The following is a 13,476-nucleotide window of genomic DNA, read 5'->3' on the forward strand; positions in this document are numbered from 1 at the left end:
TTTGGACAATTCAGTAAAATATATGTATGAGTTGCGCGTTATTCTTGACCAGTTAAGTATCTCTTTTTACATGATCCACTTAGCCGCACTACAAGAATTCAGGTATTTAGCGACGAAATATTTTCGTCGCTAACCTAATAATTTCGTCGCTAACATATCTTAGCGACGATAATATATTGTCGCTATTTTTGTCGCTATAAGCTTGTCGCAAATTAACGTTAGCGACGAAATTTTGAAAATTCGTCGCTAACATTAGCGACGATTATTATTTCGTCGCTAATCCAAAACATTCGTCGCTAAAGTTAGCGACGAAATTTAACAATTCGTCGCTAACTTTAGCGACAAAATTTTGACAATTCGTCGCTAAAGTTAGCGACGAATTGTCAAAATTTCGTCGCTAACACCTCGAAATAGGTCACCGGAGAATCCCGAAGGTTAGCGACGAATTTACCCAAATTCGTCGCTAACCAGTTAGTGACGAATGCATATAATCGTCGCTAACTAGCAGATTTTCTGCTCCCGTATCTCTTTTTTCCCTTATATCCTGTAATACATTCACATCATAATAAACCCTAATACATACACATCACAAAATAACATTCAATAACATATTCACACCAACAAACACAAAGTTTAACACAAAATTTATCACATCACAAAGTTTAACACAAAGTTTATCACATCACAACAAATACAAAGTTTAACACAAAGTTTCACAATACAAATATTATTCTAAAAACTATGGTAAACAAGCTCCCCGATAATTATATGAAAGTTCGAATGCATCATTTGATAGCACCCAAGTGCAGCCGCCTGTTTGGATGCTTGATATTGCTTCTTGATTGCTTCGATAACCATGGAGGTTGTGTTTCCCAACTACTATTATGAACTACAATACCTGCAATACGATCAGAGGAGAAAAATCTCAAAAGTTTGTAAATTTGCAATATAAACATTTCCATGGATAACTGAATATTACGGTCGAAATCCCAAGCTTATCATTCCATAAATTTTGAGCCAATACTATGATAAATGTGCAGCCAGAATCTATCTTTTTTTGCTCAATCCTTTCTATTAAAAGTTAAAACATGCTTTTCTACTAAAAAGGGTTGGCATTCACCTTGAGAAGGCAAACTTGATGAACGAACTGATTATCTCATATCCGCCATTATCTTCACATCTAAATCAAGACTGTTATCTGAGAAATGGCATCTACTCAGACCACAATCTTCCCTTTCAAATCTTATGGATGATGGAACCTGCAAACAAAAATCTATGAGAATACACACCACACGATCGAAATATCTTCAAGGGAAATGCAATATTCCAGAAAGCAAGCTTAACATTGTGCATTTAAATCTTTTTTTACGAACATTAACTCTCAAAACCATCCACTTATGGAAAATTTTCAACCTAAATTTTCTCTCTTTTCCCACGCGAAGCATGAAACATAGTCCACTTATGTACTCTTAGCAATCAAACATAGGTTTATGTACTCTTAGCAATCAAACTAGAAGAATGCCTCGGCAATTTTTGTATATGTTGATAAAGGTGCCGTCAAACAAAATTATCTCCTAAAGTTTCAGCTGTTAAAATAAGCAGCTCGATGAAAGCAGTTGTTTTCAGTCATTAATTACAAACCAACAGTTTCTTGCAATGAAAGAAACAACACAATCAACACAGCAGGACTTGAGAAATTCGACCACTACACAAGACCAAGGTCATCAGCCTCACCTGGATCGCACTGCTGGTAGAACTTCTCGACCTCTGCAAACCAAAAGGGGGCATCAAAACCACCAAGCAGAAAGAAGAACGAGAAACAAAGTAGGAAAGGCGAGAGACCAGTAGTGAGAGCCTTTATCATGCCGGCACGGCGGCCTCTGAAGTCCCGTACCTCACCAGCCGCGGCTGGCTCTTCCTCGTCGCCTCAGGTCCCATGCGGCCGTCCAACTCTTTCGCAACCTTGTCGCCGCTCGCCTCTGAAGCCTCACCTTGACCTCCATTGCCCACTGCGCTCAGTGCCGAGCTTTGTTCCACGCCATCCACCGTCCACCGAGATTCCTCCAATCCCGATCGCTTCGCTGAGCTCCTCCTCCCTTTACGCCTTTCTCCGGTTGGCTCACTTAAAATGCGTGAAGAGAAATCGTGGACGTGTGAAACGAGCAGAGAGCAGGCGTAGCTACAAGGCGTAGCGAAGGTCGCGGAGAATAGGCAGGCGTAGGAGAAAGGGAAAGAGAAGGAGCTAGCGAGAAAGGGCCGGGTAGGGTTTTTAGCGAATATTAGCGGCGAAATATCACATTTCGTCGCTAACTTAAGGTTTAGCGACGAATTTTCCGTTTCGTCGTTAACTGTTAGCGACGAAACAGATTAATTTGTCGCAAAAAAAAGAAAAGGGAGACGACCGGTCATCGATTATTAGCAACGAATTTAAATGTTTCGTCGCTAATAATTAGCGACTAAATGAAATAATTCGTCGCTAAACCTTAAGTTAGCGACGAAAGTTGCTATTTCGTCGCTAACTACCCATTAGCGACGAAATTGATATTTCATCGCAAAAATCGACGTTAGCGACGAAATATTAAATTCGTCGCTAACCGTTAGCAACGAAATATTAATTTCATCGCAAAAACCGAAGTTAGCGACGAAATTTCGAATTTCATCGCTAAAGGTTAGCGACGAATTTAATATTTCATCGCAAAACCTGAAGTTAACGACGAAATTTGAAATTTACCCCCTAATTCGGCAACCTTATGATTCCTTAACTTAGTTGCATAAAAAAGCTCAACTGTGAGTCAGTAACCTTTTGAGTCCTTGAGCCAGTTACATAAAAAGTTTGACTCTGAGTTGATAACCTTTTAAGTCCTTGATTCAGTTGCATAAAAAAGTCCGACTTCGAGTTGGCAACATTTTGAGTCCTTCATGTAGTTGCATAAAAAGCTCAACTCCAAGTCAGCAACCTTCTGACTCCTGGACTCAGTTGAGTCATAAAGCCCGACCCTGAGTCGGCAACCTTGTGAGTCCTTGACTCAATTGAGTAGTAAAACCCAACCTCGATTGGCAATACGTCGAATCCTTGACCTAGTTGTGCAACAAAGCTTAACTTTAAGTCGGGACCCCTCCAAGTCCTTGGCTTAGTGGGATAAGGAAGCCTAGTTTTGAGACAACAATATTCTATATTCTTTATCTTAAAAGTGCAGGGACAAGTCCTGAATACATCAACATTCTATCAAGCTTTACTCAATGAATGTAATGGTCAATCCTATTTGATTCAGAACACACTTGAACTTCGGGCTCATACTCAAATGGTGTTTGGTAAGTGTTTAAATTATTATACACAATACCATTAAAGTTGATTATGGCCCGCTGCATCCATACACTCATTTCTTTAGAAAAATTCTTACACTTAAAGATATATTTCATTGGTTACGCTTAGTATAACTTACCTTTTAATAGATTTTGGACTTTTATAAGAAAGTTGAAAATATATAAGGAAAAGCTTATAGTTTGATACTATTAAAATGTTGTCAAAGGAAAAACATAGCTGCAGAATTAATTAAAGTTAAGAGTTATTACAATAACAAAAGCAAAGAAAATCCTAGTCTACTTGGCTTCAAAGGCCTTTGGAGGGTATCTAAAGAAAGTTGCTTCATAATCGAGGAAGCTATTGGACTAACTAGTAGGGGATATGCTTACTCCTTGATCTGTTGAAAATAAGTGTAGGACTTAGCTGCCATATTCTTGATCAGCTGTTCCTCTTGTGTTTTCCATCTCTCCCCTTCAGTATGTTGGAATTCTTTTAACTCCAATTTCACCGCAGTCATCTCCTTAGAAATATCCAGGGCCTATCTGATTATGGGCTTCTTGAGTTTGGTGGCTAGAGTAGCAAACCTGTCAATAGTTTTTTAGAGACCTCAGCAGATGGGCCTTTGAGAGTAGCGAGATGTTTGAGGCTTTGGGCGAAATGAATTTGACAAACCCTTACTTTTTTTCTCAACTTCTAGGACTTAGGACTCAATTGAATTTCATTGTTCCATAAAAACCATGACCCGATCTTGCTATACTTTTATCTAATTTTCCAAAATTTGGATGTGGATATCTTGATTTTGTTGATCTAGGATAGACTGTGCTAACAAATCTTCACAGTTGTCTAGTTTCTATTATAGAGCATTGGTCTGAGTGGAAGCTTGATCTTGAGACTTCATTACAGATTGCATCTTGTCAGTAAGTCTCTGGTAGTTAAAGTGGAATTCAGCCTCCTTCGCTTTCCACTCTAGTTCCTAGGTTCGCCACTGGGATCACTCTTGTTTCAATTGATTCTCTAAGTCAGCATGGCGACTGGCAGTTCAAGCTTGGAAGATCTTGAAGATCCATATAAATTCGTAATGGCTCATCAGACCCTAAGGGAGATATATTAGTTAGAAGAAGATAATAAATAAAGTTATTTGCAATAAAAATTCTTACTAGATTCATGGCATAGGACAACTGCTCTAGGGATGGAAGAAGATCTTCATTGTGTTGCATACGCAGTTCATCTGGGGATTGATCGATGAAGTGCTCTCGGGGATCGGAGTAAGGGGATTGTATACTCGAAAGAACATTAGACGGTAACTCTGTAGGTGTGGTGTAGATGGCCATATCTAAAACCATGGGCTTGGGGGTAGCAGTGTTAGTGCAAGAAGCACTAGATAATTGAACCTATATTTTGATAATGACAAAGGATTTAAAGTTAAGGTTATTTTGTAATCTAACATGACTTGATCTAGTGTGCAGGTAGCACAATAAGAAAAGTCCTGACTGGAGGCTAGGTAAGACAAGTTCTAACTAGAGGTTAGGTAAGAAAAAACTCTAGTGCATCAGCTGGACCATGACTAGGTAAGGAAGTTTTAGCAGATCAGGGACACTAGGTAGAGGGACTTGATGGAGTCTGGAGGACCAAGATCGAGTCAGACCAAAGACTAGGGGGATGCTGAGTAGGAAGTCCAAACAAGTTGGGGGACCGGATATTTGGCAAGTCTAGAGGAGTGAGTAAGGGCACATTGATAATTGGATTTGGAACATGCTAATTGAGGGTTATATCTCGGTTTTTTTATCCTCTTTTGTATCCAAAATTGTGTTTCTAGTATATTTTATTAGTTTGAATTTCTTTATGGTCTTCATCTTAATTTCTATAGATTTGAGGAAATTCATGATTATTAATTGATCATATTTTATTTTGCAGTAATTTAGGGTGAGGATAACAAAGTGAGGAGGAGAATATCAAGTTTGGTTTAATTGTGGTCCTGTTCGACCCAAGAATTGGAGGATAAAAAATGGAAGATTTAAATTCATACATATGTGAGAAGCCAAATTACAAGGATTTCCAATCCAGCCAAAATCAATTCAAAAAGCCCAATTTAAAAAGTCCAAGAGAATATCCAAATTGAACCAAACCAATCTGGTTCAACAACGATCTGGTTTAATAGAGGTGGTTCAACATGGTCCGATTGAGTGGGTTTAAAAAGGGAAAAATCGATTTGCTCATCTTCGGCTCGTGCTGGCTAGGTTTTTGTCTGATTGTGATTCTCCTCCTTCGCAACAACCCCTTTCTCCCGATCAAAGCCACGGACGATGCCGACAACTTCTTCGAAGGTTTATGAGTGACGACGACCTCGCCAGGAGTTCTCCGGAGTAGTCCAGTTCCGGTGAGCTTCTTGTTCATCCCCTCCAGCCACGTGTCTGCTGTCACCATGGTTAGGGCATTAGGTTCCAAAGCGGTCAGCAGTACTGCTTTCTCCAGGGTCTCCGTCGGAGTGGTCTAGCTCCAGTGAGCTCCCCTCCCTTAACGCAATCCATTGGAGCTTAGCGTTTGAGTTTCCTTCACCGACGTGGTTCGCAAACACAAGGGTTACCCGTCTGGCTCTGACCATCCTTGTAGTCATTGGTGAACATTTGAGGTAAAAAAAATTCTCAATTCTCTATTTCTAATATGTCATCGTGGTTGTGGCAGTAGATCTAGGGTAGAACGACGAGCAAGTGGCTGACCTTGGATTCTCCAATTGGACTTCGTCAGAGTGGTCCAGCTCCAGGGAAGAACCTTCCACTCCCAGTGTTGGCATGAACACACCCAGAAGGAGTGGTCTTCGCGATTTCACCAGAGTAGGATTCTAACTTTCGGCGAGTGATGTCCTAGATTTGATTGGGAGATCGTAACCTCAATTTATCTGTGATTTGAAGAGCGTAAACTTTAAACTAGCCTTTGTCTGTTAAACTCTCTTTGATTCTTGTTTTGGTTGTGTTTCAATGAATTTGTGAACTGTTTACTTCAATTGTGAAGCTGAGACTTGATTTGCATCCATTTGATCTATAAATTATTTCCTTTGGAATAAATTTTTGGTTTGGTTAAATTTTAGAGAAGCTGTGAATTAGTTGAAATTCAATGAATGTGGTTTGGATGAATTTGATTATGTTGTAATTTGATTAATTTAAATGGAATGGCGAATATGAAAATTTTATGGATTTATTGTGAATATGTTAATTTGGAATGCAATTGTAATTATGATTGATGTTTGAATGAAATTGTAATTAGGGTGAATGTTTAGGATTAATTTGTGAATTATGTAATGTCATTAGTGAATTGTGATCTTGGGTTGGTAAAAAATGTGAATATGGGAATGTTGGATGAATTTGTTAATTAGGGTTAATGTTGTTATGGGATTATGCTTTTGGTTGGTAATAATGTGAATATGAGTAGTTGATAAATTATAATTGCATATTCTTTATCTTTACTATGTTACAATTGTAGATTTATTTGTATGTGTAGTTTGGTGTTTAGTTTAATTATGTATAGTTAAAATATTTCTCGATTGAAAGTTGTTGTGTAAATATTTCTTGGTTGCTCTTTGTTAGAATAAACTTGTATCATAAGGCCCTACTTGTTTTAGTCATGGCTCTTTTCTGTGATTGAATAAGGTTAGAAAATAAAAACTCCTTGTAATATTGTCTAATGCAACTTTCTATCATTGGTTCTACGAGAGAGACGACCCGGACCTCTACTATGCTATTTTAGTATAAATTAAGGATTAATTATAAAATATAAATTTTGAATGATGTGTGTAATAAATAAAATAAAAATAAAATAAATATAATAAAAAAACCATCAAAATTTTAGCGTCGTTGTCGAGGAACTAAAACTGATGTTTGTTTGTTTTAAACTATATATTGGTGTTGTTTGATGCTTGTATCTTTATTTTCTTGATTTATTCATTTATTTATATGTGATTCTTAATTTGTTATTTGATAGTGAGGTGTATGACCAGGTCTTCTTGAGATAAATTGCTTGAGCTCGATCGACCCTGAGATAGATAGAACATTTCATGCTTTGCAAAGGATTTAGAAGAAGTCATCTAGTGTTTTGGGCAGTAGCTCTTCAGATTTGAAAGTAAAAATGGCAGATAACAACAGAACCTTGAAGGAGCTTACAACACCAGATGTGACTTATCAATACTCCTGCATTAGCTATCTTGTGTTAGAGGGTGATTTTGAGCTTAAGTCTGGTATTATACACTTGCTTCTTAAATTTCATGGATTATCAGGAGAAAATCCCAATAGACATATACATGAAGTTCCATGTGGTTTGTTCTACTATGAAACCACATGGAATTTCAGAGGAGGATATCAATCTGCGAGCCTTTCCCTTTTCATTAGCAGGACAGCTAAAGATTGGTTATATTCACTTCCTCTAGATGTATTACATGTTGGCTTGATATGAAGAAAATATTCTTGAAGAAATCCTTTTCAGCTTCCAGGACTACAACTATCAGGAAAAGTATCTATGGCATTCAGCAGATTGTGGGGAGAGACCCTGTATGATTATTGGGAGAGATTCAAGAGATTGTGTTCGAGTTGCCCCCAACATCAGATCAGTGACCAGCTACTTGTTCAGTACTTCTATGAGGGATTGCTTCCCATGGATAGGAGTATGATAGATGCAGCCAATGGAGGTGCTTTGGTGAACAAGACTCCAAGTCAAGCTAGGGAGCTCATTGCAAATATGGTAGATAATTCATAGCAGTTTGGGAGCAGAGCTATTGTGACTCGAGGTGTTAGTGAAGCTCAATTGGCATCTACAGAGCAGCAGGGGATGAAGAACACTCTACAGGAGCTGACATCTTTGGTGAGACAGATGGCAGTAAATCAGACAGTCCACCCTTCTACTATTCCTTGTGTCAGTGATGAAGGTTTGTGGTATTTGTTCTAGTTCAGAGTATTATACGGATGTATGCCCATCTCTTCATCAAGACAAAGTATATGCGGTGGCCAATCAGTTCCCTTTCCGTTCCCAGTACCAACAGCAGTACAAGTATGATCCTATGTCAGCTACATACAATCTGGGTTGGAGAGATCACTCGAATCTGAGGTATGAGAATTCATTTCAGTAATCATATCATCCACCACCTGCATTTTAGTGGTCAAATGTGTTTCACAACAACCTAGTTGCAAACAGTTTGCAGCCATAACAACTAACAAATTCAAACCCTACAGGACCCAAAATTGAAGACCTTATGCAGCAATTGATATCACAACTACAACAACATCAACAAAGGACAGATGTAGCTATACAAAATATAGAAAGATAGATAAGTCAGCTCGCTTCCAATATAAATCAGCTGCAGTCACAGGGGTCTAATTAGTTACCTTCACAGTCCATTCTGAACTCGAAGGGAAATGTAAGTGCAGTCATGCTTCAGAGTGAAAAATTCACTACTGACCCTGTTGCATCAGTTCCAGCCCAGACCCAGTCAGCACGGATCAGATCATAGAACTGGATTTACAGCCACGATGATCAGGGTCTGGTGTATCGCTACCCTTCCCTCTGAGGCCAGTGCAGCCTAGGAAGAGTGTTGAAGAAGAGAAGGCTAGGGAATTCCAGGAGCTTGTGGATTTGTTCAGCAAAGTGGAGGTGAATGTTCCTTTGTTAACAATGATCAAGCACATTCCCAAGTATGCCAAGTTTCTCAAAGATCTGTGTGTTCACAAGAAGAAGTTGAAAGGGAATGAGTTAGTCAGCATGGGGAAGAATGTATTTGCACTCATTCAGTCACTACCCCAGAAGTGTGAGGATCCAGGAGTTTTCACTATACCATGTGTCATTGGGAGTTGCATGTTTGAGGATGCTATGCTGGATTTAGGTGTCTCAATTAATGTCATGTCGAGATTAGTCTTCCAGTCACTTGGTATTGGACCTTTGCAGCCTATAGGTGTTGTTATTTAGTTGGCCAACCACAGTCATGCTCACCCGACAGGAGTTATAGAGGACATTTTGGTTAAGGTGAGAGAGCTTATATTCCCTGCAGATTTTTAGATTTTGGATATGGAAGGTGAGTTGTCTACACATAGAGCCCCACTCATTCTGGGCAGACCCTTCCTTAAAACTTCTAGAATCAAGATTGATGTACATGTAGGGACACTTTCTATGGAGATTGGAGATACAGTGGTTCAGTTTAATATTTTGGACGCTATGAAGTATCCGATAGAGGATCATTCTATTCTTAGTATTGGTTTATCTGATGATTTGGATTGCATGGATATTTTAGTTGAGTTTGCTTCTCATTTGTATATATTTCTGAATTATATCTTGAGTCTGATGATTCTTATGTCTTGGATGATGATAGGAACACAGTTGCATTAGCGTATATCTATGACCCTTTCTATTTTGGTGAGGAATATGAAAGTGTAGGGACTTGCACACTAGAAGCAACGCCCCAAAAATCACTTCCATTAGTCGTTCAACCACTGAAACTTGAGTTGAAGCCTCTACCTATGCATCGAAAATATGTGTATTTGGAGAAGGACGAGCAACTACCTGTTATTATCGCTAGAAATCTAGAGTCGGAGCAGGAGTAAAAATTGTTAGATATTCTGAGGCAGCATAGAAAGGCTATTGGGTGGGTACTTGCTGATATACCTAGTATTAGTCCTTTTATTTGTATGCACAGGATTCATCTGGAGGAGGATGTGAAGCCAGTAAGATAACTGCAGAGACGACTCAACCCACTCATTCTTGATGTTGTAAAGAAAGAGATGACTAAACTTTTGTAAGGTGGTATCATATACCTATTTTGGACAATAAGTGGGTGAGCCCCGTCCAGGTGGTTCCGAAGAAGTTTGGCATCACAGTAGTGGCGAACGAGGAGAATGAGTTGATTCCCATCAGAGTGCAGAATTCATGGAGAGTGTGTGTGGATTACAGGAAGCTCAACCAGGCCAGCAGAAAAGATCACTACCCCTTGCCTTTTATTGATCAGATGTTAGAAAGGCTAGCAGACAAGTCCCATTATTACTTCTTAGATGGGTACATGGGTATTTCCAGATATGCATCGCTCCAGAGGATTAGGAGAAGATGACTTTCACTTGCCCCTTCAGGACATTTGCTTATCGACATATGTCATTCGGACTTTGCAACATTCCAGGAACCTTTCAGTGGTGCATGGTGAGTATCTTTGGTGATTTATTAGAGCATTGCATGAAAGTGTTCATGGATGATTTTTCTATTTATGGCTCATCTTTTGATGCATGTTTGGATAGTTTGTCGTGAGTTTTGCATAGATGCATTGAGACTAATTTGGTTTTAAATTTTAAAAAATATCATTTCATGGTTGAGCATGATATTATTTTGGGTCATATAGTCTCTAAGAATGACATTAAAGTAGATTTTGCTAAAATTAGTGTTATCTCTTCTTTATCTTACCCCGCATGTGTGCGGGAAGTGCGAGCATTCCTTGGACATGCAAGTTTCTACAGACGCTTCATTAGAGAATTCATCAAAATTACTCTTCCATTGACCCATTTATTGCAAAAGGATGTAGTGTTTGATTTTGATCAGAGGTGCAAGGATGCTTTTATCCAACTGAAGGAAGCTCTTGTATCAGTCCCGATCATTAGACCTCCAGATTGGATACTTCCATTCGAGCTGATGTGCGATGCTTCAAATTATACGGTGGGAGTTGTCCTAGCATAGAGAGTGGATGGAGCACCTCATGTCATCTGCTACGCTTCAAAGACTTTAGATGCTATGCAAGCCAACTACACCACAATAAAAAAAGAGCTTTTATCGATTGTCTTTGCTTTAGATAAATTTAGATCATATTTGCTCTGTTCTCATATGACTATTTTTTCTGATCATGCAGCTTTAAAATTCCTCCTAAAAAAGCCAGATGCCAAGCCAAGACTAATCAGATGGATGCTTCTGCTCCAAGAATTCGATGTGGAGATACGCGATAGGAGCGGGAGGGAAGAACCTAGTAGCAGATCACTTGAGCATGATTATAAGGGATGAGGAGCCTATGCCAATAGTTGATGCCTTCTTAGATGAGCATCTTTTATAGCTGCAAGGTGAGTCCCCATGGTATGCAGATCTGGTAAACTTTTTAGTAGCAAATGTTTTCCCACATAATTTACACGAGCATAGAAAGATAAATTAAGAAGTGATGCAAAATATTATGTGTGGGATAAATCATATTTGTGAAAATTTTATAGTGACCAGATTAGTAGATGATGCATTCCTGATTTTGAGTTTCAGTCCGTATTATCATTTTATCATTCTCTTGCATGTGGTGGACACTTTGATCCCTAACGGAATGCTAGGAAAGTTTTGAAATCTAGATTATATTGGCCTACCCTATTTCGTGATGCATATAACTTCTATAAATCTTGTGATCAGTGTCAACGAACTAGAAACATAGGACTTAGGAATGAAATGCCCAACAAAGTATATTATTTTATGAGATTTTCAATGTATGAGGTATTGACTTCATGGGTCCATTTCTTGTCTCTTTTAGATTAATTTGCATATATTTTATTAGCAGTTAATTATGTTTCCAAATGGGTGGATGTCATCCCCACCAGAACTGATGATTCTTCAGTTGTTATGAATTTTGTTAGGTCTCACATATTTTGTTAATTTGGAGTACCCAGGGTGATCATTAGTGATCAAGGGTCTCACTTTTGTAACAGACACATGAAGTGTTATGTTTGAGAGGTATCTTAAGACATGTAGCGCCTCATAAATTCATTTCTAAACTTCATAAATATTTAAATATAGGCTTTAAATATTTATAAGGGGCATAGAATAATTTTAGAAATTTTATGGAATTTTTAAGGAAATTTCAGGAATTTTTCTAAAAGAAATAGGAAAAAGGGGTAAAAAGATGCATGGCTGAGGTTCGAACCCAAAACCTCTAAACAATTATAAATCTTAAATGAGTTGTGATGGCCATGTGCCCCAGCAAGGGTGTGCTTGAAAAAAAAGAGGGTGCATTATAATTATACGTGTTAGGAGACAAAAATACCCCTTAGTATAAAAGGGATAAGTATAAAGAGGGGAATTGTTTAGAGAGGACCTAAATCCCTCTCCACCTCTTCCTCTTTCTCTTGGGCGAAAACAAAAAAAAATCTAGAGTTTTCTGTGGCCGACCAAGGAGAAGATTTTCAGAGGGCTTCTTCATATTGCGTTCCCGTTGACGAGGAGAACGCGTAGGCGCGAACGGTTCGTGGAGATCACAAGTTTTCTAAACACGCTAGAGTAAAACCCTTATTTGTAAGTGCAAGAACAAAGGTAAGTACTACTCACCTGCAGTAAGAGTTGTTTCGGGATTTTATTTTTCCTTTACTTTCGTAGCATGCTTTAAAGAATTGTGTTCGCTCTATGCAAAAACTCTAAATTATATGTAAACCCTAGAATTGTATGCATGTAGAATGATAAAGTGTTCTATTAAGTCCTTTTAGAGGTTTATGAGAAGTTTATAAGCAAAGAAAGACCAAGGTCTTGATAGGATCCCAAATTCAAGAATTTGAGGATCAAAAGCACACCAAGTGTTTGAAGAAATGCCAAGGCATTTTACTATATGAGTACTAAAAGATAACAAGTATTTTACTTTGAAGAGGCTAGTACCCGACTTCCGAGGTTGTCGTAAAATAAATCCAGGTGACCAATTCCGAGGTCTTGGCCCTGGTAAGACCAAGGTCTTTACCCTCGTAGGACTGGTGGCTCGCTACCCCAGTCTCTATTAGGGAGCGCGCTTTGGTACTACGCCTGGGCCCCAAGAGAAAGTTGATTATTATTTTGAAGTATAAAGCTATAAGTATTCGAACAAATAAAGCAAGTTTTACAAAAGTTTCAAGTTCCAGCAAGTTTAGTTAAGGAAGTGTATCAATTGCAATTTCATGTTTATAAGATGAGAATTTCTAGTACTTACATGATATTGTAGCGTAAACATGAAAGATCACATGTTTTAAGTTTTAAGAGTTTCAAAGCATGAAAACTATTTCAATGAGCATGAAAAGTTTCTTATCATGAGCATGCAGTTTTAGAATTTTTGTATATATGCACATCTCAATTTTGTGAGTTAGATAGTACTTACTAAGCATCCACTTATAGTTGCATTTCCTCTTACTGCAGACAAAGGAAAAGGAAAACAAATTTTAAAGGGGATGCGTGAT

General features: G+C 38.4%; 1 long non-coding RNA gene and 3 pseudogenes across 1 annotated transcript; 3 read left to right on the top strand and 1 right to left on the bottom strand.

The window, feature by feature from the left end:
* Nucleotides 1-1,734: 1,734 nt before the first annotated feature.
* LOC141843885 (uncharacterized) lies at nucleotides 1,735-1,891 on the bottom strand. Its single transcript, XR_012603096.1, has 2 exons — nucleotides 1,843-1,891; nucleotides 1,735-1,767 (listed from the first exon to the last, which is right to left on the bottom strand). It is a non-coding gene; the product is annotated as an uncharacterized LOC141843885 (long non-coding RNA).
* Nucleotides 1,892-7,945: 6,054 nt separating this feature from the next.
* Nucleotides 7,946-8,417, top strand: LOC141844449 (uncharacterized; annotated as a pseudogene).
* Nucleotides 8,418-8,845: 428 nt separating this feature from the next.
* Nucleotides 8,846-10,011, top strand: LOC141843758 (uncharacterized; annotated as a pseudogene).
* Nucleotides 10,012-10,958: 947 nt separating this feature from the next.
* On the top strand, nucleotides 10,959-12,013 carry LOC141844450 (uncharacterized; annotated as a pseudogene).
* Nucleotides 12,014-13,476: the final 1,463 nt, after the last annotated feature.

The sequence above is a fragment of the Curcuma longa genome, chromosome 13, assembly GCF_044706935.1.
Source record: "Curcuma longa cultivar G26 ecotype Majalengka, Jawa Barat chromosome 13, ITB_CL_G26_1.1, whole genome shotgun sequence".
In the NCBI taxonomy this organism is placed as follows: domain Eukaryota; kingdom Viridiplantae; phylum Streptophyta; class Magnoliopsida; order Zingiberales; family Zingiberaceae; genus Curcuma; species Curcuma longa.